This window comes from Miscanthus floridulus, chromosome 3 (assembly GCF_019320115.1).
Source record: "Miscanthus floridulus cultivar M001 chromosome 3, ASM1932011v1, whole genome shotgun sequence".
In the NCBI taxonomy this organism is placed as follows: Eukaryota; Viridiplantae; Streptophyta; class Magnoliopsida; order Poales; family Poaceae; genus Miscanthus; species Miscanthus floridulus.
In genome coordinates this window covers 89,490,896-89,515,980 of record NC_089582.1, presented here as the reverse complement: position 1 = coordinate 89,515,980, position 25,085 = coordinate 89,490,896, and the positions used below count along the sequence as shown (strand labels likewise).

General features: G+C 47.4%; 1 non-coding gene across 1 annotated transcript; it reads left to right on the top strand.

Moving 5' to 3' along the window:
* The first annotated feature begins 22,505 nt into the window (after window positions 1-22,505).
* On the top strand, window positions 22,506-22,614 carry LOC136547685 (small nucleolar RNA R71). Its single transcript, XR_010781649.1, has one exon. It is a non-coding gene; the product is annotated as a small nucleolar RNA R71 (small nucleolar RNA).
* The last annotated feature ends 2,471 nt before the right edge of the window (window positions 22,615-25,085 follow it).

Sequence of the window (25,085 nt, the reverse complement as noted above, 5' to 3'; positions counted from 1 at the left end):
GATCACTCAAACTAGGCGGGGCCGGTGCAGGCGTTCTCCTCATTTCTCCAGAGGGAAAACAACTCAAGTACGTCCTTCAGATATTATGGCAAGCTACAAATAACGAAGCAGAATATGAAGCCCTCATCCACGGGCTACGAGTCGCGATTACCCTCGGAATAAAAAGATTACTCGTATACGGCGACTCAGCAGTGGTCATCAACCAAGTCAACAAAGATTGGGACTGCACCAAAGAAAACATGGGTGCTTATTGTGCTGAAATACGGAAACTTGAAAAACACTTCCAAGGATTAGAAATTTTACACGTTTTACGCGATTCCAACATTGCAGCAGATGTCCTTGCCAAGCTCGGATCAGACAGAGCAAAGGTTCCACCCGGCGTGTTCATAGAAGAGCTATCAGTTCCCTCTATCAAACAACCCGGTGAAACAACACATGAAATTCAGGCTAAAGGCGTTCAGATATTGATAATCAACACTTCATGGACTCAAGTTTTCATTGACTATATCAAAGAAAACAAATTACCAGCAGATAAGGCAGAAGCCACCCAAGTTGTTCGCAGAAGCAAAAACTACGTTCTAGTAGGAGATAAACTTTACAGAAGAGCAGCATCATCAGGAGTACTCCTAAAATGTGTTTCGTTTCAAGAAGGAAAAGAGATCCTAGACGAAATACACTCAGGTTGCTGTGGAAATCATGCCGCTTCAAGAACACTGGTTGGCAAAGCATTTCGCACCGGATTCTACTAGCCAACCGCTTTGAAAGACGCAGAAGAGCTTGTCAGAAAATGCAAAGGTTGCCAAATGTTTGCAAGGCAAGCCCATGTACCAGCTCACAATCTTATCTGCATCCCACCCGCTTGGCCTTTTTCCTGCTGGGGGCTAGATCAAGTAGGACCTTTGAAAAAGGCAAAAGGCGGTTTCGAGTACATCTTTGTGGCGGTTGACAAGTTTACCAAGTGGATTGAATACAAACCACTCGCGAAATACAGCGCAACCAAAGCAGTCGAGTTCATCCAAGACATTATGCACCGTTTTGGCATGCCAAATCGAATCATCACAGATCTAGGCTCCCCCTTCACAGCTACAGAATTTAAAAGCTGGGCACAAGACTGTGGTTTCAGTATAGACTATGCGTCTGTTGCACATCCAGAAGCCAACGGACAAGTAGAAAGAGCTAATGGACTCATACTAGCCGGATTAAAACCAAGGTTATATGAAGAACTAATGGACTATGGGTCCAAATGGATTGAAGAACTACCGAAAGTAGTATGGGGGCTACGAACTCAAATAAGCAGAGCAACAGGCCACTCACCTTTCTTCCTAGTTTACGGGTCAGAGGCCGTACTACCCGCCGACTTGATCTGGACATCCCCAAGAATAGAACAATATGATGAAGGAGAAGCAGAACAAACAAGAAGATTAGAACTCGACAGCTCAGAAGAAGTCAGAATAAACGCTACCCTTCAATCAGCTAGATACCTACAAGGTTTAAGACGGCACTACAACAAAAGTACCCAACCTCGATCACTACAAGTCGGAGACTTAGTGCTAAGAAGGATACAAAAGACTGATGGACGACATAAGCTACTCAGTCCTTGGGAAGGCCCGTTCATTGTCACAAAAGTCACCGGACCCGGCACATACAAGTTAATAACCGAAGATGGAAAAGAAGTCAGCAATACATGGCACATCAGCCAGCTAAGAAGATTCCATGCGTAAAAACAACTCAGGGAAAAGCAGACATGCAAGCCACAAAGGACCTATGTTCACAATCAACGAAAGACAATACTCTTCAAAAACATATGTATTAGTTTATACTCATGATCAATAAAGATGATATTCATCCACAGCATGTCTTGTCATGACTTCCAACGAGTTGTTTTCACGAAACAAAAAAGCAAAATGGCTGAAAACATGCCTGAGCATCCCGGCCGAGAGCAAAATAGCTGAAAAGACGCTTGAGCCCGCCGATGAGGGTAGCTAAAAGCTAACACCCGAAACAAAAAGCAAAATGGCTGAAAACATGCCTGAGCATTCCGGCCGAGAGCAAAATAGCTGAAAAGACGCTTGAGCTCGCCGATGAGGGTAGCTAAAAGCTAACACCCGAAACAAAAAAGCAAAATGGCTGAAAACATGCCTGAGCATCCCGGCCGAGAGCAAAATAGCTGAAAAGACGCTTGAGCTCGCCGATGAGGGTAGCTAAAAGCTAACACCCGAAACAAAAAAGCAAAATGGCTGAAAACATGCCTGAGCATCCCGGCCGAGAGCAAAATAGCTGAAAAGACGCTTGAGCCCGCCGATGAGGGTAGCTAAAAGCTAACACCCGAAACAAAAAGCAAAATGGCTGAAAACATGCCTGAGCATTCCGGCCGAGAGCAAAATAGCTGAAAAGATGCTTGAGCCCGCCGATGAGGGTAGCTAAAAGCTAACACCCGAAACAAAAAGCAAAATGGCTGAAAACATGCCTGAGCATCCCGGCCGAGAGCAAAATAGCTGAAAAGATGCTTGAGCCCGCCGATGAGGGTAGCTAAAAGCTAACACCCGAAACAAAAAGCAAAATGGCTGAAAACATGCCTGAGCATTCCAGCCGAGAGCAAAATAGCTGAAAAGACGCTTGAGCTCGCCGATGAGGGTAGCTAAAAAGCTAACACCCGAAACAAAAAGCAAATGAACCAAGCCGACCGAAATCTAACTTCAAAAGACCCTCCAGCACTTCGTTCTGAAAAGCAAGAGGCTCGGGGGCTACAACTAGATGGAGGTACTTCTTCTTCAAAAAAGCACAAGCACCACTCAAGAAAGCACTCGGATGCCGAAGTTTATCAAAGCTGCATTCTATACCGAGTCGTTTTACATAGTGCGGGCGAAAGGTTGCTAACGCGAAGATCTACATCTAACAAAGTCATCACACGGACAAAGCACTCAACGAATCACAAAGGAACGATAAAAGAAAAGTACCTGACAAATCAAGGGGCCCCGTAAGAATAACACATAGAGCCGTTTTGTGGAGCTGAGACGGGAACAGAACAAGGTACTCAACAAGTCAAATAACTTCAACCGCACCCAAGCAAAGAATACATCAACAAGAATAAAGAATCTTCATTTAAAAAGGAGTTTAATATTACAAGGGGATGCTCAAGCGAGTCAGGCATTGTCATCAGAGAGGGAAAGGTCAATATTTAAACCATCTACAATCCTACTGGCTAGATCTTCGACCTCGGGCTCCATCTTTTCAACGGCGTCAAGATATTCTTGGCTTTCAGCTTCTTCCGCTATCTTGGAGAGAGGCGCCTCCGGAGCAAGGACCCGAACCTGGGCCAGCACATTTTTGGTACATACTTGGGCGCACCTCTTCGCGAACTCTTGGAAACGAGTCAGAATCCGAGGAATGAACTGCGCCCAAGATTGCCCGTCATTCGCCGAAGTCCGGAGGACGTCAGCTACCGAACGAAAAGATTTCCACAAGGCATTCCAATTCTCGGTAGCCGTCGCCAGCTTCCCAGATAGGCCTTCAATGGTTTTTTGGGCCTGCACAAGATCTCTATCAGCTCCACGCCTAATCAGCCTAGCAAGGGCGAGTTCTTCCTCAGCGCGAGTATTTACCTCCTCGGCTCTATTATGACTAGAATGGACAAGGGCTTTCATTTCATCAATACTCTCCGAGAGCTTCTGTTTCTCAACTCGGAGAGCTAGAACAGAACACCAAAGAACAAGTCAGCAGAAAAAGAAGTCAAAATACAAGAAGAAACAGGCAGAACCCGCGGCACCTTTGCTTTCATTCTTCGCAGACTCCACCGCAGCATCTCTCTGTTTCTCCGTCTCCACAACCCGGGCGCGAAGGGCTTTCTCCTCCTTTTGGTGCAACTGGCGCTCCGTCTCCAACTCAGCCCGGAGAAGGTCAAGATCGGCTTTCAGAGCATCTACCTCCGAAGACAACTTCCTCTCATTTTCAGATGAGAAAAAGAAGCCAGAATGATCACGAGAAAAAGACTGAGCAGAAAGAGGCAAAGAGAAACGGGGCGTAAGGATAGAAGAAAAACAAGCATGCAAAAGAAAAGTGGCAGAAAAATTTACCTGGAGCTTTTCACCAAAAGAAGTCGCGAGGGTCGACAAGCTCCCCCAGGCTGCGGTCAGCTCCGATAACCGATGAGTGGCATCGAATTGTTGCACCACATCATCGGACAGGGAAGGGCCGCCGGAGGCAAAAGAAGGGGAAAGAGAAGCCGGCTGGGGCGAAGCAGGAGCGACCAGAGCAACCTCCAGGGAAGCCGGAGCCAAATCCCCAGAAGAACCCGGCGCGACGGCCACAGTTACCTCCGGAGCGACCAAGCCCGCAACTCCGCCAGGAAGCTTTGAAGCCCCCGCCGCGACTTCATCAACAGAATGATGTGAGTCTCGAGGCTCAGAACTCGTTGGCACAGCGGGAAGCAGAGAAGAAGTCGGTGGAGAAGTTAGAGAAGACGAAGCACTGAAAAGTGATAAAAGGAAGCACCAATAAGAACCAGAGGAAGGAAGATAAAAGACAAAAAGACGAAGCAAGAATCTACTCACCCGACTACTTTTTTCCTTGCGAAGCCAAGAGAAGGCCTCGTAGGGGGAACCACGACAGCGAAGACGTCCCCGTCACCCAGCGACGGGAGCAGGACAGCCGACAATGGAGCCACGGAAGAAGCCGGAGCCGGAGCCGTGGAAGAACTCCGCACCAGAGGAGCAATACAGCTCGGGGCGGAAGAAACTAAAGAACTCGACCCCGGAGCTTCGGAAGAAGTCGGCGTGAGAGCATCGGAAAAACTCACACCCGACCTCCGATTACTTCAAAAAAGTTCAAGACTAAGATTAAAAACAAAGAGGAAAAATTCAATGCGACAAGAATATGAAAAACAACTCACCGCCGCGTGATAAGGGGAACTTCATCATCCTCTTCTTCCTCAGCCAGCGAAACCAGAGCACCCGCTGAAAAAGAGATGAAAAGTACTCGGTTCAAGAGAGAAACATGAAAATAAAAGAACAAAGAAGTACTAAATGTGCTCACCTAAGAGCATGCTAGCAACAACTGGAGTACCTGAAGGAGTACTTGGTTTGCGAGGCTTCTTGGAGACAGGCAAGCCAGATGAAGACCCGTCCATCCGCCCCCTCTTCGGGACGCTGCGAGGTCCGCGAGGGACTAGACGAGGAACATACTCTTCATATAGATCATCAGATCCGAAAGATACCCCAGGAAGGGCTGTAAAAGTTTGAGACTTACTAATTACAGAAGTACCGGCTAGATGATCCCCAGCCTCCGCCACAGCAGGGAGAACATCAAGGCAGATCGGATCAACAAAGTTCCGACCAAGCACCTACAAAGAAAAGACAAAACACCAAGACAAAGAAGAACTAAGCAAGAACGGACGCAGAAAGAGTACACAAAGAACTCAAATAAAAAGAAAAAGGAGGATAGACAACTCACAGCTGGTGGTGGGTTGTTGGCCGAGTACTCAAGGACGGCAGGAGGAATGACGCTCACTCCTTTCAGCATTTTTTGGAGACGCTCGAGTACCTCCTCACCGGTCAGCTCAAGAGCTGGGACCATGCGCGAAGAATCCTCGGCCCCAGAATACTCAAAGCCGAGATGTCCCCGCTCTTTCAAGGGCTGAACCCGACGACGAAGAAAACTTGAGACAATACCAAAGCCGGTCAATCCTTGCTGTTTCAGCGTACTAATCCTATCAAGGAGAGGTTGGATCGCCTGAATTTCAGCAGGAGACTCAAGCTTTTTGTCCCACCGGTCGTTCGCCACAGGACCGGATCCGGAGTGGACAACAAGAGAAGGGATCAAATTGGCAGCGTAAAACCACTCGGCGCGCCAATCCTTGACAGAATCGACCAGGTCATAATCAAAAAACTTGATTTTGAGACCCTGGCGAAACTGAATCCCGCAACCACTAAGGACACTGGTTTCCTCGCGGCGGGGTTGAGGTTTCAGGCGAAAGAAAAAACGAAAAAGAGATAGAGAAGGAGGAATCCCAAGGAAGGCTTCACAAAGATGGACAAAAACAGAAAGATGGAGAACGGCATTGGGGGTTAGATGGTTCAAACTAACCCCGAAATACCCAAGAAACTGATGAAGGAAGACAGAAGCAGGGAGACAGAGACCAGCGTGGACAAAAGAGACAAAAAGGACAATCTCACCAGGACCCAGGGCCGGAACCCGATGCTCGCCCGGAACTCTCCATTCAGCGATGACTTTGTCCTGGATCAAGCCATCACTAACGAGCTCGCGCAGCTGGTCTTCGCTGGTTGTTGGAGCCGGCCAAACCTTCTGAGCTGCCCTCATGGCCACGAACTCCTGGTTTTCAATCAAAGAAAGCGACGACTCCTCGTCCACAAAGGTCGCCTGAGATTTGCTTGCGGTCTTCTTCTTTCCCATGAATTGGCGGAAGCAACAAAGGCGCTAAGGAGGATGAAGCTAGAACGATGGAGCTCGGGCGATAACGACAATGACGGCGGTGGTTTTCTGAGAACTAGGGTTTAAAGGAAAGAGCTGGGTGACAAGGGAAAGAAGATAAAAGGTCTTTAAATAGATTTCTCAGTGATACAAACGGCCCATAAGGCCCGTTAAAGCACATCGTGGGAAAACAACGGTCCATTTACCGACGCAGCTAAAACGACGGAGGGCACGAATCCACACAACGGTACGAAACAACGGGCAGATTTCAGACTTATCCGCGCAGCAACACAGCAGGGTTATCAGATGACCACAGGAACAACTCGTTGAACCAAGAAGAAAGAAAGGGCTACCTCACGAGTAACAAAAGAACCCGGTTAAGTAAGAAAGAACTCGGTAGTCCCATGAATGACAGGGATCACAACAGAAGAGTCAAAGACAACTCAGAAGACAAGATTCGTTACATTACAAGCAACTTCAAAAATAGAAGATTACAAACCCTACAAGACCCAACGAACTCGGCACCACGAAAAGCAAAGTAGCAAAGAGGAACACGGACACGACTAGGCTCTGGAACGACTACGTGTCCCAAATTGCTACTCGGAAGGACAGACCGCCATCAGCTACACTGTTTTCTTCAAAGGACGAACGCAGTGCATCCAAGGCGGAAATCGGCAGCACGGCAGGGCAACATGGAGCAGAGAAGGCCGGCGGGCATCTGTCTACCCAAGACCGATGTGATGCTGGATATGATGTTGATCTGCACCAGACGGTCTCAAGACAGGCGACGAGGATCAACCCGGAACTGCCGGATGAAGGAACGAAGCCCACATCACAAGACTTCCTCCAACTACCACCACGTACATCCTGGCGCAATGCTGTCGCGGGATTAGCCTACCTCTAATCCCTATCACAAGACTTCCTCCAGCTACGACAAGACACACAGGAACTACAAAATACGCCCGGGGGCTGCTCTACTTCACAAACTACCATGTTCACAACCAAGAAGATTTCAACAGAATGGCCAATGCATGAAAACAAGCACTCCGGGACGGTATTTATAGGCCAAAGGATCGGCGCACATGGACCAGGAGCACCAACGAAATAAGCCCAACAAAGGACACAGTGAAAAGACAGGACTCAATAATGGATGACTCAGGCGAGAAGAAACAGTACTCGAAGACGGGCATATTCGGAAGAATATACTAGCACAGTACAACCCGTGAACAAAAGGCATTTACGCTCAACCACCACAATACAACTACATCTGGCAACAGCAGACTATCAAAGAATACGCCAAGACCTCGCATCCGAGTTCTTCCTGAAACAAAAAGAACCCGGACATAAGCTCGGAGGCTACATGCCGCGAAACTACTCGGATAACGAAATAATCCAAGTCTCGGGGACTACTTCAGAACACAAATTCTTCAAACAACATAAAAGATCAAGACCCTCCAACTTTTTGTTCCAAATAGCAAGAGGATCGGGGGCTACACTCAGTGAGTGCACTTTTTCCTCGAAAAAGCGCACGTCACCAAAAGATTTCCTCAACGCAGACCACTTCAAGACATTACGACAAAAAGAACCCGGAACGATCCATATTCGAGCTCTTTTTAAAACTTCAATGAACAATCAGAGCAACTTCAAGACAAGATCCTCCAGCTCCTTGTTCCAAATAGTAAGAGGCTCGGGGGCTACAACTAGATGGATGTATTTTTTCTTCAAAAAGCACTCGCGACTCAAAGATCCCAAGAAGCGCTACAAGGTTTCACTCCAGAAAGCACTCGGATGACATTTTGTTCCTACTCAACAAGACTTGAAGGAGCAGAGCGAGACTTTCAGAGCTCAACCATGAAGTGCTCGGGGGCTTGTCGATGCGGGACCCATAGGATACCCCACAAAGGACAGAGAAGATCTAGTCTAACTAGGATTCTTCCCCTATAATCTTAGTAGTATAACTATTAAGCAATCCTACTAGGATATCTCATTATAAACCGACTAGGACTCTGGCCTCCTGAATATATAAAGGAGGGCAGGGCTCCTAAGACAGAGAGAACAATTGTACAACACAACACTTGAGAATCAATCCAACGCAAAGGCTAAGGCCGACTGGACGTAAGGTTATTACTCGATCTACGATCGAGGGCCTGAACCAGGATAAATCGACTGTGTCTTGCGTTAACCATCGTGTTCGGCATACGCCGAAGCCCGAACATACTGCCCCGGGTACCCCCATGGCAGGCTATCGGTGATAAAACATCGACAGCGATGCTCAACCCCAGCAACATCTGGCCGCTGTCGAAAAAGTATAGGTCAGTCGTACTCCAAAAAACTCAACTATGAGTTCAAAAAGAAACAAAGAAAGCATACCAAGATGTAAGCGATAGGGCTCTAAAGCCCCGACCCGCCGAAAATGGGCCCGCCGGATGGGGACCACTTGCGGGTAGTGACCCGTGCCTCCTCACTTCGACCAGGGGGGAGTCGATCTGACCGGCTCCCAATTGGCCCTTGAATCGCAGTGACCTCCGGCTTGGGGCGCACCGACCAGAGCAGCTGGTGAGGCATCCCCCCATTGTGGGTCATGTGCTGGTGCCGACCCTGATGATGCACGAGTGCAAGCCCGCTCCTCCGAACATCTAGCCTACCCCGTCATGCCCAGAGCAGGTGCGGATAAGGCTGGCGATGCCTCCAAAGATCACGATGACCATGTCCGCTTTGCCTCTAGCTCACCGACGGCGTCCGAGCTCGCAGTGCGCTTCCTTGGCACTAGAACATCGCCACGCCTCTCCGCTTCATGCCCACACTAGCAGACGTGGCTGTTGGCTCACAATGCACCTGCCGAAGTTGTGACCTCCTAGCCTCTCTCCTCCTTAGAGGAGATCTCCGTGGGGTCCTCTGACTCGAGCTCCGCCTCGACGTCACTCCTATTCTCCCTGGCCCACACAAGCTGGGTGATATTCTACTCCTTCTGGTGCCTCCTTCAAGCCTTCTTAGCTCTCTTCTTCTTCTAGCCGTCCACTGCCTCCTTTAGGGCGGCTTGCTGAGCCACGCCCTCCGACCCCTTTGGAAGATGCGGCCGGGACTTGTAGCGCTCGAGTCCCTACGAAATGGACAACTTGAAGTCAAGATTACAGGAAGGCAGGATCAAAAGGGACATGAAATAAAGAGAGGAGAACATACTAGGTTGGATAGCTTCAAAGCGTGAAGAGCTCTGGGCTTTCCTTCGAGGGTCTCTTTGGCCCTCAGTCATAGCACCCGATCGAGTCGGCTCTGGACTTCATCCGATGCCAACTCGTCTACCAACGCGTGGTCAGGGTCCATCGGGCTAGTGTACATCCACATCGATGATGTCCTTTCCGCCAGTAGAGCGACCCTTCGGTGGAAGAAGGTGTGGAACACCCGCACCTCGTCGAGGCCCTGCGTCACCAGCTTCTGGTGCTCCACCCCAATGACCTCTAGCTTGTTTTGCTGGCTGGATGGGCCCCATGACCAGCTATCCTACCTCTCCGACCTCCTTTCAGTGAACGGCGGAAACGGCGCCTCCACCGGATTCCTGATGTAAAACCACTCCCCATGCCACCCCTGATTGGAGTCGCAGGGGGTGTATGCGGGGTGGGCACACGACACACTCAGTTTCTTTTGCAAGGCAAAGCCTCCAACTGGTGCGGTCCTCGGTGGGTCCCCCTCAGACAAAGCTCACCCAGAAAAGAGCCACCGGAAGAAGTCCACATGCAGCTCTATCCCAAGGAAGGCCCCATAGACGGTGACAAAGCTAGTAATATGCAGCACCCCAGTCAGATTGAGGTGTTGTAGCTCCATGCCCCACTCATTGAGGAGCCCGCGCAAGAACCAGTGCGTGGGGTATCCTAGCTTGTGCTCATGGAAGGCAAGGAAGGAGACGACCTCGCTGGCCCGAGGATGTGAAAATCCTCCCCCACAGGAGCCCTCCAGTGCGCCACCTCCTTCGGCGGCAGCACCCCCTTCTCGGCAAAGGTGGCCAGCACCGACTCTCTCACAATGGATGACATCTAGCTCAACATTGCACTCTAGATTCATCAATGGATGTGTGAGTTTCTCCTATCCCTCGCTCTCCCCTGTCTCTCCTAGGAACCACCACACACGATCGCTCTTGGCAAGAAAGAAGAAGGAGGAAAGGCAATAGTTGGGGAATAGGAGAAGCAATGGGATGAGAAACCCTCCCCCTTCCCCTATTTAAAGAAGAGGCATAGCAGTTAAGGAAAGGTGAAGGATTGGGGCAAGAAACCCTCTCCCTTCCCCCATTCAATGCGGATGAGATACGATGGGACATGCCCTGACCGATGGGACGCACCCTGCCCAACAAGACGATGCCTGGCCAGACAATACATGGCCTTTGTATGGCCCACCACTACCGCATGCTAGGCGCAAGAGACAAGGCACAACTATGCGCAGGTGGCCCTCTGCCTTCCCAGGCGGGACTTGGAAATGCCCAACTATAGGATCTCCGCCTAGGAGAGACCAACGGGTTTTCTGAGTTGATCGGATGGCTCAGGCGAACACCGAGAGATAGGTAAGGAGCCAAGGGATGCCCCATGTGGGCCATGCCAACACCGTCATGAATGACGAACGTGGATCCCGATCGGACATATCCGATAGGAGCTCCTCCAACCCCATCACTCGAGTCGTTGAGGTAACTCTACCAATCCCCCTTACTTTGTTTGATTCTATAAAATACATAAACATTCATTCATCCATTCTCATACACGCATTCACACATTCATCCATGCACGCATTCATTCATTCCATACATCTGAAGCATCGCATATGTAGTTAAATGCATCATAATGCTTCGTGTTGCATCACGAAGTGGCAGTTGCCTCATTCAACATGAGCAATGATCGGCCAGGGTTCGAAGGCCGGCCCATGAAGGGCTTGAGGCCGCTCCATGTCAAACAGAGCTAGGGGAGAAAATGTAGATGAGCCCTAGCGGCCCTCGCCTAGTCTGCTCCGAAGCAGACAGGGCCATCTCAACCTTCTCGTTTGATCCTAACCTCGAGCCATGCCCATAGAATCTCCATCGAGGGGAGGCCAACAGGCCACCCGAGTCAGTCTCTAGAATGACCTAGGCATCTGTCGGGATGCAGGTTAAGGAGCAGTGGAATGACACATGAGGGCTATGCTGACCCCATCACGAATGGCAGACCTAGATTTCACTTGAATGTGCCCATTAGCAAGCTCACCGAGAGCGTCACTTGAGCCATCGAGGCAAGAGACATTAGCTTAGCCCCTCCGGTTGTGGAAACCATGGATGGGGTAATGCATGAAACTCAACCAACCCCTTCTGAGCCCAATTAGGCTTAGGGGCTCGGGATGCCCAAACACCTCGACATGACCTCAGCTGCGCCTGGATCCATGACTCTGACTCGCCTGATCCCTCAGCGCACCCGATGTCTGGATCCGTGACTCCGATTCACCCAATCCCTCGGCTGCACCCGACGCCTAGGTCCATGACTCCATCTCGCCCAATCCCTCAGCTACGCCTAATGCCTAGGCACGTGAGTCCATCTTGCCCAATCCCTTGGCTACAGCCGATGCCTAGGTCTACAAGTCCATCTCGCCCGATCCCTCAGCTGTCCCTCGACTGTGCCCGACGCTTGGGTCCATGACTCTATCTCACCCAATCCCTTGGCTATGCCCAATGCCTAGGTCTGTGAGTCCATCTCACCCGATCCATTGGCTATCCCTCGGCTATGCCCAACGCCTAGGTTCGTGACGCCGTCTCACCTAATCCCTCGACTACACCCGATGCCTGGGTTCGTGAGTCCATCTCGCCCGATCCCTCGGCTGTCCCTCGGTTGCACCTGATGCCTTAAGATCCATCCCTCATTGTGCCCAACACTTGGATCCATGACTCTGACTCGCCCGATCCCTCATTGTGCCCAGCGCCTGGATCCGCCACTCTGACTCGCCCAATCCCTCATTGCACCCAATGCCTGGATCCACAACTCCAACTCGCCCGATCCCTCATTGCGCCCAGTGCCTGGATCCATCCCTCATTGCACCCAGCGCCTGAATCCATCCCTTATTATGCCTAGTGCCTGGATCCATGACTCTGACTTGCCTGATCCCTCATTGCACCCAGCGCCTAGATCCGTGACTCCGACTCGCTCGATCCCTCATTGCACCCAGCACCTAGATCCATGACTCTAACTCGCCTGATCCCTCGTTGCGCCCAGCGCCTGGATCAATAACTCCGATGGCGCGCCCAATGCCCTAGTTGATGACTCTATCTTGCCCGATCCCCCAGTGCGCCCAACACCCTGGTTGACAACTCCATCTTGCCTAGTCCCTCGGCAGCGACCGAACACCTAGGACCGCGCTCCTGGAAACGATGGGTCAGAAACTGGAAAGAGGAGGCTACACCCACCAAGGTGCACACACACACGCCCGTTGACTAAACCCCCCAGGCGATTCTGCGTGAATCACCCGGGGGCTTGGGGGCTACACCCGTGGGTCTACTCGTGCATACCCGCTGTCGAAACAAAAAATTCCCCCACTGGCAACACGAAAAACCCCCCAGACGATTCTACCCAAATCGCCCAGGGGCTTGGGGGCTACACCCGCGGGTGTGCTCGCGCGCACCCACTGTCAACACAAAAATCCCCTAGACGATTCTACCCAAATCGCCCAGGGGCTCGAGGGCTCCTGTCGGGTTCATAAACCTGGGGTCCCTCATGGACCTGCTTCCCAGCACAAGCTTGGCCCAGCAAACGATGTTGCGAATGACACGCAACTCCTAGGATGGCTCAAATACCTAATGATAGGCTAGAAGGGCGATCCAATCTCCAACCGGAAGGCCTGACCAAAGAGGAATGGCGCCCGCTTCTGACTCTAGCCCGCCTCTCCGACCGGAAGGCCTAGCCAGGAGGAACGATGCTCGCTTCCGACTCCGGCCCACCTCTTCGATCGGAAGGCCTCGCTTTTGACTCCGGCCCACCTCTCCGACCAGAAGGCCTAGCCGAGGAGGAATAACGTTCGCTTCTGACTCTGGCCTACCTCTTCGACCAAAAGGCCTGCCTAAGGAGGAACGTCGCTCGCTTCTAACTCTGGCCCGCCTCTCCGACCAGAAGGTCTGGCCAAGGAGGAATGTCGCTCGCTTCCGACTCTGGCCTGCTTCTCTGACCGAGAATGCACCAAACCTCTGCTTACAGCTCTTCTCTGACTGGCATAGTTTGAGCCGACTAGGACCAACTGACTGAAGACGCCCGCTCAGTGGGGACCTAGGAAACAAATGGAGCAAGTAAGGCAGGGCGCTCAAGTCAACCGCAAAACCAAGGACCATACCCTGCACACCTACATGATAGTACCAACAGGACATGTTAGAAGGGTGCCCTGCAACCTTCTAGGCATGTCAGAACCCAAGCAGTATTGTGGGCGCCAACGTTTTGCTCTATAGTGTTATGGGCACCATCAATTCCCATACCAGGCAAACACAGTAAAACCCCCCACATGCCTCTAGGCATCAACAGTGTTGTGGGCACCGTCATTCGCCATACATGGTGAATGCGGTAAAACCTCCCACATGCATTTGGCATAAACAGTGTTGTGGGCGCCTACAATCATCTTGTACCTGATAGCGTGGGCAACAAGACTTAGTAGACGTACTCTCACTCTCTCTCGCTTGTAAGGCCGTCCCCTTCATCTATAAAAGGGGATGTGCTCGCTCCCAACTCTCAGATGATCAATTGATCAACAACCCCAATGATTCACGAATGATTCGAACAACCAATGATCGATTCACTCTCTACTAGCTTTAGACACTCTAAAGCTACACAGAGCACATGCTCGAATACTTAGCGCACGTAGGAGCTCCCATCACTCTCGACCCTTCAGTCTGGAGTCCGACCGGACCTCTTACACCCCCCCATCTTTCTCCCTCTTGTTTGTAACCCCACAACAAACTTTGAGCACCTGGGCTCAGGAATAAAGTCACTGACCGACTCAAACTAGATGTAGGGCATGTTTCCTGAACCATTATAAACCCTATGTCATTGAGTGCTAGGCCACATTCGATCACAACGTACGGCAAAACTACAAATATTTACGTGTTGGTCACTTTTTGCACCGATAGGCGGCTCTTTGATTCTTTCTTTATTAACTAACTACTACTACTAGAATGATGCATAAAAGACTAACTTATTACTACTAGATAACTTATTCATTATTATTAAATATTTTTTAGTTTATTTTATTTAAATGCAAATCCTCTCTATCATGCATAGTTACTACAAAACTTTATTTATTAACACAGAGTAGCTAAATGCACTAACTAATCATGCAATGCAAAGAAAAATCTTATTGGAATTTTAAATATGAGATGGGGGTCTAAGTTTATTCTTCCTTTGATTGGGAGTGTTTCCTCATGTTCCACCTCAGAGGCCTTGTCAAGTTCAGGGGATGATGATGTTGAGGATGGATCTTTCTTTTTACACCATCTCTTCTTGTTGTTCTTCTTCTTGACAGGCCTCTCTAGTTCTTCAATCGGCTTAGGTTTATTCATCTTAATTCTCTTCATCGGATGCTTCTTCTTTTCCTGTTTCTTGTCAAAGAGGGGTTGTCTAGAGGTAAAAGCAAATATTTTCTTTCTTCCAGCAAAGTGGAATTGGATTTGTCCAGAAGCCACATATATGCAAGCATTTGCAGTATTAAGGAAAGGACGACCAATGATTAAAGGTGTATCCTTATTGTTGCCCGTGTCTAAGATCATAAAATCTATAGGAACATAAGCACTCCTTACTTTGACTAACAAGTCAGTGGCTACTCCCTCAAGATAATGGGTAGATTGATCGGCTAGCTATAGGTAAACTAAGGTAGGAGCTAAGGTAGTGTAAAACAATCTACCATAAGTTTCCTTAGACATAATGTTAACACTAGATCCTAGATCACACAGAGCATTATAGAAGGTATGGGTTCCAATGGAGCAAGTAATTGCGGGGTTCTAGGATCACCTTTCTTAATGGTAAAAGGGGAATCCACTAAGTAGGAACCCCAAGAACTTAAAGCATAACCATACCTTGCTGTGACAAGGTTGGCTATTTCCATGGTTCCTTCAGGTTTGCCAGGAATTCTATCTTTTTCATAGAATGGTATGGCAGCAGCTATTTGTGCTAATTGGGGTTCTATCATCTTATTGAAACTAAGTTGATTCTTTAAGGCAGAAGAAAACTCATCCAATTTAGCATTTATATTTTCCAACATCTTGTTATGAGCATGCAACTTTTTATTAATACTATTAGTCATTCTACCATTGCTATAAACAAGATCTTTAAGGAAAGCATAACTATTACCTTGATTACTCAGACATTTAGAAGAGTAATAATTCTTACCTCCTTGATTGTTGGAGTGCTGATTCTATCCTTGATGTTGTTGTGGACGAAACACGTTGTCATTGCTAATGAAGTTGAGATCCTCCTAGGTCTTGGGACAGGAATTTCCCGAATATCCAACATCTCCACAGACTTCGCAAGTCATATGGGAATCCATGGCTTTGAGTGTCTCTTGGGCACTCATCTTCTCATAATGTTCTACTCGCTTTGTGAGCAGATCCATCTTAGCTGCAAGCATGTCAACTTTTTTAATTGAATACATACCTTGTTTGCGGGGTTGGAGTCGATCGTCACTCCATCCATGGTTGGAAACCATCTTCTCGATCAACGTCTTTGCATCTGCAACACTTAGCGAAAAGAATGCTCCACCAGTAGTAACATCTATAAGGAAAATGGACCCTTGGCCCATTTACTTTGGATTTTGGTGTTTGATGACCAACACAACCAAATTGGACTAATGAATTTGCAAGTGTTTGTTTTGTAGTTCAAAAGGGTGCAAGGTGTAACTTGGACGAAGGTGATGTGATGATCCAATGATCAACACCTCAAGCAAGACCTTAGGAGCATAAGAGAAGACCCAAGAGATCAAGCAAAGTCCAAGCATGAAGATTGGAACCAAGCCGTATGAAAGATCATGAAGAAATGAGCTCACTGTGGTGGCTGGATGTAGGACCAGACGCTGGATAAGCAACTGGATGCTGCGACCGGACGCTAGGCAAGTGGCTCGATAGACAGGCGATCGGACGCTGGACCGGACGCACGACAGCAGCGTCCGATTGATTACAGTAAGGTTCCAGAGCGACAAATCTATGACCGGACGCGTCCGGTGGCAGGCGACCGGACGCTGGCCAGCGTCCAATCAATAAACTGCCAGCTCAACGGTCGGGACGACCAGACATGTCCGGTCAGGACGATTCAACGTCCGGTCAGTAGCAGTTTCATGGGAGTTCGACCCCAACGACTACTTTCTCAGTGGGGCTTATAAATACAACCCCCAACCGGCCATTTGAGCAGTGTGGAGCTGAGGAAACATACCAAGGGTGTTGATACACCATCTTAGTGATCTCCACTTGCATAGTGCTTAGTGTTTTATTAGGTGATTAGCATAAGTGCTTTGCGAAGTGCTTAGGTTGATTAGACCACCGCTTATGCGCTTGCTCTAGGTGTATGCCTAGTGTTTAGTGAGGTTTGCATACCTCTTGCCACCCTATGCTTGTGAGCACAAGTGTTGTACATCGGAGGGGCTTGAAGTCTTGTGAGATCACACCAACCGCGTTTGTGGTATGGCCACCACCGTGTACCGGAGGGAACAAGGCTCGCAGCGTTTCGGCCGGAAGCTTGATAGTGAAGATGGCGGGAAGCATCCGGGAGAGGCTTGCCGAGAGGCACATCAGAGACCCACTTGCGCGTGGGGAAGGCCTGAGGCTATCCATGGAGTTACCCGACTGGGAGCTTGGCCCTTGCGAGGGATTCCTTGCGAGGGGCTCCAACGAGGACTAGGGGGAAGCTTGCGCGCTTCTCGATACCTCGATAAAAATACCAGAGTCATCGACAGGAGTTTACATATCTCTACCTTGCTCTTTAGCTTCCGCATTTACATTGATTACTTTACTACGTTTGCGGTAGAGATAGCAACACACTAGCAAAACCATAGTTGCACATCTAGATAGTTTATCTATTGCATAGGTTTTGCTAGGGTTAGCAAAAGAGGCCATAGTTTAGAGTTAGAATTTTTAGTTGCCTAATTCACCCCTCCCCTTAGGCGTCATGGTCCCTTCAATTGGTATCAGAGCTAGTTGGCTCATATTTGGACCTTTGGCTTAATCACTGTTGAGCCGACGCTATTGTTGAGTGGTTGGGATGGATACCGCTAGGCCTCCACAATTTGATGCCACTAACTTCCTCTACTATAAAGCTAGAATGGCTTGTCACCTTGAGGCGGTTGATTTAGGTGTATGGAGAGTCACTCATGATGGGATGAAATCCATTAAGAATCCCGAAAAGCCCACAAAGAGTGACGAAAAAGAAATGCATTTTAATGCTAGAGCTAAGAATTGCTTGTTTGAATCATTTAGCATGGATGTGTTTAACCAAGTGTTCACCTTAAATATGGCACATGAAATTTGGTTAAAACTCCAAGAGCTCCATGACGGCACAAGTAATGTCCGTGAGCAAAAACATTGTCTAGCTAAGCAAAATTATGATTCCTTTGCTATGAATGATGATGAGCTTGTTCGTGATATGTATTCTCGATTGAATCTAATTATCAATGAGCTCCATTCAATAGGATTATTAAAGCTAGATAATGCGGACATCGTGAGGAAGATCATCTCCGTTCTACCACAAAAGAAATATGCAAGCATCATCACCATCCTTCACAACATGGAGAACTTGAGCACCATGACCCCGGGCATTGTCATTGGCAAGCTAGTGGCATTTGAAATGTCACGTAAGATGGGTCAAGGAGAAGCATCTTCATCAAGCAAAGGCAAAGCTCTTGCTTGTAGCGAGAAGAAAAAGATGAAGGGCAAGAAAGTTGAGTCAAGCTCAAGCTCCTCAAGTGAAGAAGAAGATGAGGATGATGATGATGATGAACAAGATTCAAGTGGTGATCAATCTTCCTCCTCCACCTCCGATCTTGATGAAGAATCAATCAAAGTAATCAACAAGGTGGAGAAGATGATCCAAAGGCTCAATGTCAAGGGTGTGCCCATCCAAATTCAAGATTTCATTTTCACAAATCAAAGAAAAGAGCAAAGAAAGAGAGGATGCTATGGATGCGGCGAGTTGGGGCACTTTGTGGAAGTTTGTCCAAACAAGCCCACACCCAAGACAAAGAAGAAGGCATGCAAGAACCAAGCCCTCACATCAATAAGATCATGGGATGATTCTTCAAGTGAAGAAGAACCCCATCACAAGAGACGAGGCTGCAAGCACTCATCATCAAGCTCCTCTCATGTGTGCCTTATGGCACAAGGTAACGAAAGCTCTTCCTCTAGCAAGAGTGATAGTGATGATGATATGCCTTCTTACCATGAAATTGTGCAAGAAAATCTTAAATTTGCTAAAGCTTGCACTAGTCAACAAAAGAAGCTCAAAAGCTTAAAAGAAAAGCTAGATAGTTCACATATAGCATACAAAACCTTGCTTGAACAATATGAGAACTTTGCTAATCTCAATGTTGAACTATCTACTAAAATTGAGAAACTTGAGGCTAGTGCAACAACAAATGCATGCACAATAAATGATGAGCAACTCTTAAAGAAAAATGAAAAATTGAAAGAAAAGTTAGCTAGCTCACAAGAGGCATATAATAGTTTGCTTGCTAAAATGGAAACCATGTGCAAACATTGTGATGAGCTAACTAATAAAGTTGCTAATCTTGAAGCCGTTAGCTCAACCCCCACCAAGGCATCTAAAAAGAAAAGTTCTATCTTTAACATGTCTAAAAAGGATGCCTCTACTTCTTGTAATGATCTATGTTTAGACTCACCTTTGTGCAACCAAGTTTATGTTGAGAAAATTGTTATAGATACATGCACACAAAAGGTTGCAAAGGAGAATGAGCAACTCAAGCAAGAAGTAGCTCGCCTCACCAAGAACTTGACTCAAGTGAAAGGCAAGGCGAAGCAAACCCAACTTCATCAAGATAACACCGTCAAGGGAGTGAAGAAGCTTGATGAAGGACAAACCGTGGTTTGTTATGTGTGCCATAAGGAAGGTCACAAGTCCTATGAGTGCAAGGTGAAGAATGGGGGAGGAGCAAAGAAGGAGAAAAAGCAAACAAGCAAGCTCTACAACACCTACACCAACAAGGTGGACAAGAAGGCCTCCACACCTTATCTCTTGAAGAAGAAGAAAAATGACAAGGTGGTGGCCATCAAGGTGAACAAGCAAGCCAACAATGGGGTCAAACGCTTTTGGGTGCCAAAGGAAATCATTTCCAATATGAAGAGCACCAAGAAGGTTTGGATCCCGAAAGGGAAGTGAGAAGTCCGTCGGACAATCGGGGAATTTGAAGACTTGGCAAAGTTTGGGTGCATTTCATGGGGTGCATCATGATGGATAAAGTCATTGCCAAGTAGGTTAGTGAATACTATGGACCCAAATTCCCCTTCCCATGTTAGGTAACTAGATGTCATTACTTTCAAATTTGTATTCATTTCAATTGGTTTTGTTTTTCAATTGATATACTCTTAAAGCATCTAGTTATCTTTCATGCCTATGTTTGCATTTACATGCTTAAATCTTTTGTCATGCGTTCAATAGGTATATCATATGGTAGGCTTGCTCAGTTTCTTTATCAACCCTTGGAGCAAACCTACATGGTTTAAAATTGTTTACAAGCATGGCACATAGCTTGTTTTACATTTATTTATATAATATGTGCCATAGTCCAAATTGTAGATAATCTATCCCACATATCATCTTTCAAGTGGTATTTTGATACTTAAATCAATGTGCACAAATGTTACAAGTATTCAACACTTGTGTGCACAAAATTAGGGGGAGCTTAATCTACAAGTTGGATGCCTTGAGACTAACACTTGTTCAAATGATATCAATTTTTGAAACCTATCACATATGTAGTAGTCTCATTGTAAGGAAATTGGAGTCCCTAGAGTTAAGCATCATTCTTCATTTGGCATCATCATGTTGATTTTATTTCATATTTATATGCTTTCTCCATGCATTATATAGATTAAACTCTCTTGTACAATAAATTGCTAACTATGCATATGCTTTGCTTTCTACCATATGTATGCATATATTTAGGGGGAGCTTAGTCTATATAATGTGAGAGTCAAATTTTGTGATCCATTTCACCCTTTACGCAAAGGATCATGAAATTTGACCCTCCCTTGTGCTACTAATGTCTTCCTTTTCGGTGTTTGATGCCAAAGGGGGAGAATTTGAAGGACCAAAGACAAGCATTTAGTTACAAGTAGTAATGGTCCGAGAAAGGGAGGAAAGTGAATTATGGATTAGTCTAAGTAATGGGAGATTTTCTTTTAGAAAGCTAGGCTTTAATCCATAATATCACATGGGGACATTTGCAAGGGCAAGACAAGCTTTTAAGTAAAGTTTTAATTGGTATCTGTCAATTAGTATCATACAACCTTGCCCTTTGCATTGCATCCTAGCAAGTAGGTAGTTTTTAACTTCCAGAATTCTCATTATTTGCTTGCTTTGGTCGTGTTGGCATCAATCACCAAAAAGGGGGAGATTGTAAGGAAAATGGACCCTTATCCCATTTACTTTGGATTTTGGTGTTTGATGACCAACACAACCAAATTGGACTAATGAATTTACAAGTGTTTGTTTTGTAGTTCAAAAGGGTGCAAGACATAACTTGGACGAAGGCGACGTGATGATCCGATGATCAACACCTCAAGCAAGACCTTAGGAGCACAAGAGAAGACCCAAGAGATCAAGCAAAGTCCAAGCATGAAGATTGGAACCAAGCCGTATGAAAGATCACGAAGAAATGAGCTCACTATGGTGGCCGGATGCAGGACCGGACGCTGGATAAGCAACCGGACACTGCGACCGGACGCTGGGCAAGTGGCTCGGCAGACAGGCGACCGGACGCTAGACCAAACGCTGGCAGCAACCGACCGGACGTAGGACAGCAGTGTCCAATCGATTACAGTAAGGTTCTAGAGCGGCAAATCTACGACCGGACGCGTCTGGTGGCAGGCGACCGGACGCTGGCCAGCGTTCGATCAGTAAACTGCAGGCTCAACGGTCGGGACGATGAGACGCGTCCAGTCAGGATGATTCAGCGTCCGGTCAGTAGCAGTTTCATGAGAGTTCGACCCCAACGGCTACTTTCTCAGTGGGGCTTATAAATACAACCCCCAACCGACCATTTGAGCAGTGTGGAGCTGAGGAAACATACCAAGGGTGTTGATACACTATTTTAGTGATCTCCACTTGCATAGTGCTTAGTGTTTTATTAGGTGATTAGCATAAGTGCTTTGCGAAGTGCTTAGGTTGATTAGACCACCGCTTATGCGCTTGCTCTAGGTGTATGCCTAGTGTTTAGTGAGGTTTGCATACCTCTTGCCACCCTATGCTTGTGAGCACAAGTGTTGTACATCGGAGGGGCTTGAAGTCTTGCGAGATCACACCAACCGCGTTTGTGGTGTGGCCGCCACCGTGTACCGGAGGGAACAAGGCCCGCGGCGTTTTGGCCGGAAGCTTGATAGTGAAGACGGCGGGAAGCATCCGGGAGAGGCTTGCCGAGAGGCACATCAGAGACCCACTTGCGCGTGGGGAAGGCCCGAGGCTATCCACGGAGTTACCCGACCGGGAGCTTGGCCCTTGCGAGGGATTCCTTGCGAGGGGCTCCAACGAGGACTAGGGGGAAGCTTGCACGCTTCTCGATACCTCAGTAAAAATACCGGAGTCATCGACGGGAGTTTGCATATCTCTACCTTGCTCTTTAGCTTCTGCATTTACATTGATTACTTTACTACGTTTGCGGTAGAGATAGCAACACACTAGCAAAACCATAGTTGCACATCTAGATAGTTTATCTATTGCATAGGTTTTGCTAGGGTTAGCAAAAGAGGCCATAGTTTAGAGTTAGAATTTTTAGTTGCCTAATTCACCCCCCCCTTAGGTGTCACGGTCCCTTCAACATCTAAGTGGCTCCTATCTAACGGAACTAACCCATGGTAGAAGTTCTGGATCAAAAGCCAGTCTTCCATGCCATGGTGTGGGCATGCAGGGATATACTCTTGCACTCGTTCCCAGGCTTCGGGAATCGACGCATCTGCTAGTTGTTGAAAACTAGAGATCTTATTGCGAAGAGCATTAGTATTTCCCATAGGGAAGAATTTAACTAGAAAAGCGTTGGAACACTTGTCCCAGGTATCTACAGCATTGCGGCTAGAGTAAAACCATTGCTTAGCCTTTCCTAACAAAGAGAAGGGGAAAAGGTGAAGACATATAGCCTCTTGGGCCACTCCCTTTATGGTGAATGTGCTACAAATCTCCAAAAAGTGTTGGAGGTGAGCATTTGCATCCTCGTGGGCTTTTCCACAAAATGGACTAGCTTGAACCATCGTAATTAATGCTGGCTTAAGCTCAAAGTTAGTGTCCCCATTGATAACATTGGGTCCGGTGGCTATATTAGCAGCCGAGGGTGCAGAAAAATCACGAATGGACTTGTCACCCAAAGTCATGTTGGGTAGTGGTAGGATATGAGGGAAAAGGATAAACAACTTAGGATAACTAAAAACCTGGTTAGCAAAGCTAACACAAAATATAAATTCGATGCTAGTTGCCTTCCTCCGCAACGGTGCCAGAAATGCTTGTTAATACTTCTTAACGACTAGTGGAGGGATTCCGCAAGCGCACAGAACTATCGCGTAGCACTTCGCTCGGTGAGTATCGAGTGTTGAATTTATATTTTCCCAAAGGAAGGCGAAAGGTTGATTTATATTTATTAGTTAAGATTGCTAAATGAAAGCCTAATTGTATCCTAAGTGGTTGAATGATAACAATGGTTGTGAGTGAACTACTAAGTAAACTACTAAACAAGCTACAATAGAGATAGGATAGCTAGGTGGGAGAGCAATCAGTTTATCTTTCAGTAACAAAGGGTAAACAAATGACTAGGAGAAATGCGCTAGTACTTCGGGGCATAGCCTGCCTAGCAACTAGGAGAGTTAAATAGACAAGGTTTGCCACGAGCCCTATGATTTAATAACTAGACCTAACGTGGTGGAATACAGAGGATGGACAAGGCTGTCAGCACTTGCCAACTACCACAATCTATCCGGAGGCCTAGCCGTATCCACAGGTAATCTATAGCCTAAGCACCTCGCTTAATCTATAGGCTTACTACTTCGATCCGAGCTTCGATGAAATGTGATCAAAGCACCCAAACCAGACAGTGGAACCGGTACTAACGAAAGACTACTAATTAAAAGATAACCTATGATACTAATGCCGAGAGCAAGCACCTAAGCTCACTAATGATGAACAATAATGAACTAGAACTTGAACTAAGCAAAGCTAAAATTACTGAATAAAGTAATGAAAAAAAGTACTGAATAAAGTAATGAAAAAAAGTACTGAATAAAGTAAATGCTAAATAAAATAATTGCAAAGGAGCTATACGAGACCCAGAAGACTCTTCCGGACTCTAAGAGAAACTCTACTCTTGCTCTACTTCCACTACTAGACTACTACTCTAGAGCTACGCTAAGCTAGAGAGCTTGGAGAAGCTTGGAAATGAACAGGGCACTTCTCCACCGAGCTCGACACCTCCTATTTATAGTGTGGAGAGGTAGTGGGGGTATTTGTAGGTAGCCATGAGGTCGGCTGAGGTGCCTTGGGTACTGGGCGGCGCCAAGGGCCATCGGTTGACCCTTGGATGCACTACCTCTCGATCGTAGGGCCTTGGTTAGCTCTCAAATGCGGTTGTCTTGATGGAACATGTCAAAATTTCATAGGTAAGGCGGTTCCAAGGTCGGTTGAAGGGCTCCAAGTCCATAACAATGGGCCCATGGATCCAAGGCCACTCCATCTTGATCTTTGGTGCAAATCAACTTAAGATCAACGCTGGAGAAGGCTTGGAGGACCTCTCCCATGGATCAGTGACGTGGCAGGGGGAAGTGGGGCACCGGGCAGCACCTAGGTGAAAGGTCCTTGTTTGGTTTTATTAATTGAGTGACTACCTAGGTGGACTAATATGTGTTTATGTGAGATACATAGGTGATTAGTCCATAGGTACACTTGTGTGAGCAACACATGCCATGGAGGCGAAAATGGCTTAAATATGTTTGCAAGGCTCACACATATGATGAAGGAGCTCATTGCATATGAGACATGACATGGAGTCATGTGACTAGGTGGAGAAGATCAAGATAAGACTTGGCTTGATGGACCGGTTGCAAGCGTGAAGGACAAGTTGGAGGCTTTGGAGCGATGAGACCACATGGCGGTGAAGCTTAAGCAAGACTTGGTGCCGATGGACGAAGGCAAAAGTGAAAAGCAAGTGAGGTCAAGATCGATGAACCAATAAGGTCACATGATGATATGAAGTGGATCATATCATTTGTGATATGTTGGTGTATGTGTTGCATCATAGATGGAGGAGATAGAATGGAATACGCAAGGCAAAGGTATATTTGTAGGGCATTTCATTTCACCGGTCTAAGTTGATTAGAGAAGTGCTTGACCGGATTTAGGATAGATAGCCGTACTATAAAAAGAGGGAATCTTTTGGTTACAACGGTAATCTAGCGCCACTAAGTGTGAGTTTTATTTGCATATCCA